The following is a 5,410-nucleotide window of genomic DNA, read 5'->3' as shown; positions in this document are numbered from 1 at the left end:
ATTAAAAAGAGGCATAGAAAGAAATTAAATTAAAATATCTTATGGCCTCAGAAAAAGTGAAGGGGAAAGAGTAACCTAATTTTTTTAGCCTTCCAATCCCCAGGTACCATCTCTTGCTTGACTGAGTTCCCAAACTATAATCTAATAATTCCCTAAGGCAGTGCTCATAATGGGAAATGTTTTGATATACAAGGAAAAAGGTGGTCAGAGCTTCAACTTTTTTACTTTTACATTTCTATTGACTGCTGTCGTTTATATTTATATTTACATCTATAGATGTGGTTTTAACATCAGACACAGTAACTGTGTACACCTCTACAACACCTCCTAGCACATCATCAATTATTGATATATGGCTGATTTTTTAAAAAATGAATAATAACCATAAAAATGAGCCAAGTTTGTTTTTGCCATAACATTACTGCAGTACATTTTAACATATTAATCACAAGGCAGGATTTGATTATTGAGTATTTGCCAGAAGCAACCCAAAGTGTTTACAATCCTATTTTTTCAAATACCTCTTTTTTCATTCGATTGAAATTTTCTTTGAGATCTTGAATGAGTTCAGAATATGTTTTTAAATGAGGCATAATTTTGGTTAGGGCATGATTTCCACATATTATTAACCATATATTTTGTTTTGCTGAAGGAAAATATACTGAATTTCCATTTATTTCACTGTATTTTGGAGGTTAGACTTGCTGATTATGACTGTTGCTTAGAGCTTTAAAAGTGTGTGACTTTCTATTAGATTTTTAAAAATTCCCAGATAATTGTAATTCCTCTCTAAAGGAAACAAGATTTTTACTCAGAATACTATGATGACTTACTTGTATGTAACCATTGACAATGTTCACAATTCTATAGAGGAAAATGATAATAATATCAACAAAAAAATTCAAGTGGTTAGAAACAAAATGATAAACTTTGAAAAGGATTCCTATAAATGAAGAATGGAAGATAAACAAAAATCATTGAACATAATAAGCATAACATTATAAGACAAATGCATAAGCCAATTCAATGACAGTATTTCCAGTGACTCTGTACCACACATTTGAACATTATTCAGTTTTATTATGTGCCTTGTATAGTTCTCAATTCTATGAATCCTGAAGAAAGTATAAGATGTGTCTTTTCCCTCACAGTTTCTTATTATATTAGACAAGCAAAAGGAAGACAAAGGAAGCAATTACTGGATATGTGACAATGATTTTTGTGTTGTTGGGTCTAGTGCTCTACACAAGATTTAATGGTTTCCAGAGAAAGGTTATAAGACAGTACATACAAAAATCATGATTCTTTCACAAGAAAGTTAAGACACTCTCAGGATTCTTGCATATGTTCCAGACTTATTTATCTGCCAGGTTGTTATCTGAACAAACTCTTACTTCCTACTGCCATCCCCTTTTCAATATTTGAATGACAAACATAAAAGAACAATAACGTTCAAACTGAAGAAATTTATTTAGAAATGGCTACTCTGGATCTAATGTGGATGAAGTTTGGCTCATTAAGTTTGGCTCATTTCCATATAAGAGACACTCAAAATAACAGGTTTAATAAAATAGCACCTCGCATCACTCTAAACTAAAAGTGCAAACTTTGCGTGCTTATGGATCTGCTCCATCAGATTGTCAAGGAACCAAACCGTCTTCAGTTCAGTAATCTATCAATGCCAGGGGACCATAAACATATCCCAGTTTCAAGGAGTTTAAAGAGATATTCCATGTCTTGATGGCATTTACAAAAAATATGCAGATACTGTTAACCTATCACAAATGTAAAGAAGACAAAATACTAGATTGCATTGTCTCTTGCGGATCTTGTCTGTGACAACCAAAAAAAAAAAAAAAAAGACTTTTTAAAGCTGTACTTCGAGCAAGAAGACAAAGTAAAACATTGTTTTATTGATTTCAATGAATGGCATGAATAGCATGAATGACAGAAAGAAAGTAAAACGTCTCAACTATTTTGCTTCTGTCTTCTCTGTCAAGAAGAAATGTCAATCAGATGGGAAAGGGCAAAATTAACATTGATATGAGGGAATTGCAGCTCAAGATAAATAAACAGACACAAAGGGAAGAATTTAACTGCTCTGATGATATTTTCCCTTGACTTGAATGATTCAACTGTCAGGGTTTGTAAACAACCAACATTTATTAAGTGCATATGTGCTGGTACATTCATAATAGACACAGAGAAAGAAGGAGAAGGCTCTGATCTCAGGGATCTTGCAGATTAATGGATACTAAGAAAATATAACAATTTACTGCAGGTGGTATTTGATGTCTGTGGGGTCATCACCAACCTAAACTGGAATACTTGAAGATAAAGTTTATCTCAACAGAAACAGAAATGATAGGGACATGAGGTGGATAAAATTAAATAGATTAAACAAACTTCAAAAACAAACGTATATGAGAGAAATTACTAAATAAATACATGTGTGAGAAATGATAGTGTTTTAGTTTATCTGAAGTACAATGGGATATATGATAAAATGCAAGCAATAAAGAGTAATGAAATCTTAAAATTACATTTACGAGTAACTAGAAGATGGAAGGTGAGAATCCTGTTCTAGTTGATATAATCAGAACAAAACTGGACTATTGTACTCAGTGTGGGCTCTCACTTCAAATTCATTGTCATTATCTGGAGAGTTTCCCAGAGGAGTGCAGGAAAGATATGAGGAGTTTGGGGAAAGGGACATATATAAGGAGAAAATTATTATTTTTAAGTCAAGAAAGCTTTTGGTCATCTATGATAATTTTCTTTGAACTTTTAAAGTATTTTCATGGGATGCTTACTTGTAGTAGGAGAAACTTTCTGATATCTACACCTATTTGATGGACAAATATATTTATTTGCCCACAGTTTTATTAAGTCCCATGATTTAGAGTATTCTGTAGGTTTTGCAGAATAGACTAAATTTGATGAACAGTTAGGGGGCTGGTCAATTCTATAGGAACTAGACCAATGGTTCTAGAGCCAGGGCGATGGTAGGGGACAGACTAAAAAGATGAGGAAGTTATTGGAATCATGATGATATATTTTATAGTGATTTTGGTGATGGATATATAATGACATTTCTTTGTCAAAAATCATCAAATTGTGCACTTCAATTGGTAGCTTTAATTATATATAGATTATACATCACTCGAATTAACTAAAGTACAAAATCAATCCAGCAACCACAAAAAAATGAGAAATCACTTCTCAAGCATGTTGCACAAAGAATTTATGAGCAGGGAGGAGTATTGGGTTGGATCAGTTTTCCATTCTGGTTGCATTTTAGAGTCATCAAGGCAACTCTTTATAAATACTAACGCCGAGATCCCGCCTCCAGATGTTCTGACAGTCATCTGAGACTACTGGGGTAAACTCGTAAGTATTTAAAAGTGTCTTCTACAAGTGAACATTGAATTTCACTTCCTTTGGTTTTTCTCTATGTGTGTGTGCGTGTGCATGTGTGTGTATTTTTTTTTTTAAGTTGAAATGGAGTTAATTTGGCAACATGTTCCCAACCTCACCCAGCAACCTGGTTGCTTTGCCAAGTGTATTTTCAAAACCATTGGGCAATATGTTGAATAGCTTAGCAATTATAACTTTAAAATGTAGGTTATGGAGAAACAGAAATACTTTAGACTACAGCTGAGATACAGTATCCAAGAACATATGTAAGTTTCCCAGATGGCCTAATCCCAAAGGAACATATGTAGATATACACTTATTACGAACCATCAGAAGGCCCTTAAAATTAATCAGTTTTCAGAGAAAAACTGTAAATCTTATTTTCTGTTTCAATGATTATCTAGAAACAAAATTATTTTACAGAATGTCTTATTAAATATACCATGTGACTGAGGAGTTAAGTTTTTTTCCTGAAAGATTAAAGGGAATATTTTCTCTAAAATTATGTCAAAAGGGCTCTAACATTCAAAGACAAGAAATATGTAAAGAGATAAATTAAAGTCCTTCAGTGACTTGGTTTTTCTTGATTTCCCTTTTCAAATGTGAATATCTTCTCTTATCTCTAATTTCTTCAGTTACTCCTTAAATTCTTTTCATTTTCTTAATTCTTTTCATTTTCTTCACTAAAAACAGTTTCAATTCTATAACCTGCACATGCTTTATGTAATATAATGTTCAGATGAGTCTTCTTTGCCTAATCAATTCATTATTTATATGTTATCTAGTCAAATAAATTTTATTTCTTTAATATTAGCATAATACCAGACTTTGGACTGATATTTTTTGGAACCTAAAAAAACCCTTTTTTCCCCCACATATTAACATTATGAAATAAGAATGTACTTATAATCCATGTATGTAACTAATGTAATATTCTTAAATTTTTCTAAGAAAAGTAATTGATGAACATCCTAAAATTGAATAAAAATGGTAGTTTTTACTACTGGTTTCTCGGATCTCTACAGAATTGTAGACTCCATCCTGATATCAAGTCAATGATTTTTTTTTTAAAGATTTATTTATTTGTTCGTACAGAACTGGGGTATAGGCCAGAGATGCGGAGGGTAAGAGGACTCACCAGAGACAGAGTGGGGAGCAGAACAAGAAGATGGATAAAGTACACTGCTTAGGGGAGCAGCGGGCGGGTCAGGAGAGGTCTGCCTCGCCATGTGGATCTCCTCCGGGGCAGGTGCGGATTGAACTCATGCAGAAGTGGCTTAAGCTTCTTTGTGCTGTGGTTTAACCCACTGCGCCACCAGGGAGGGCCTCAATTATTGTTTTTTTTTTTTTAAGATTTATTTATTTATGTATACAGAACTGGGGTACAAGCCAGAGGTGCAGGGGCAGTGAGAGGATTAACCAGAGACAGAGTGGGGAGCAGAACAGGCAGACTGACAAGGTACACAGCTGAGGGGAGCAGCCGGCATGTCAGGAGAGGTCTGTCTGGCCATGTGGGTCATCCCTGGGGCTGGGGATCGAACACATGCTGAAGTGGCTTAAGCTTCTTAGTGTTGCACTTTAACCTGCTCTACCACCAGGGAGAGTGGCAATTATCAAGTCAATAATTTTATATGTATGTTCTTCACTAGCAAAGCATTAGTAGGAAAAACATATAAAATTAGTGCTGGTGTATATGGATAGCCATGTTCTAGTGGCAAGCTTTTTTTGATCTTGGAATTTGACTCCCTCTTCCCACTCCATCCTGAATGTCAAAAACGCACATAACCAGACTACACCTGATTTTTCCCTAAGGCTGAACAATGCTACATGAGGAGGCACATGGAATAGTAACCCAATTACCAAGCCCAGATAATTATAAAAAGGGGAACAAATTAGGCCCTCCCTGGTGGCACAGTGGGCTGAAGCACAGCACTAAGAAGCTAAAGCCACTTCTTCATGAGTTCGATCCCCGACTGCCCCTGAGGTGACCACA

The sequence above is a fragment of the Condylura cristata genome, unplaced genomic scaffold (genome assembly GCF_000260355.1).
Source record: "Condylura cristata isolate star-nosed mole 26May11 unplaced genomic scaffold, ConCri1.0 scaffold00001, whole genome shotgun sequence".
NCBI classification, from domain to species: domain Eukaryota; kingdom Metazoa; phylum Chordata; class Mammalia; order Eulipotyphla; family Talpidae; genus Condylura; species Condylura cristata.
This window is presented reverse-complemented; position numbering follows the sequence as displayed.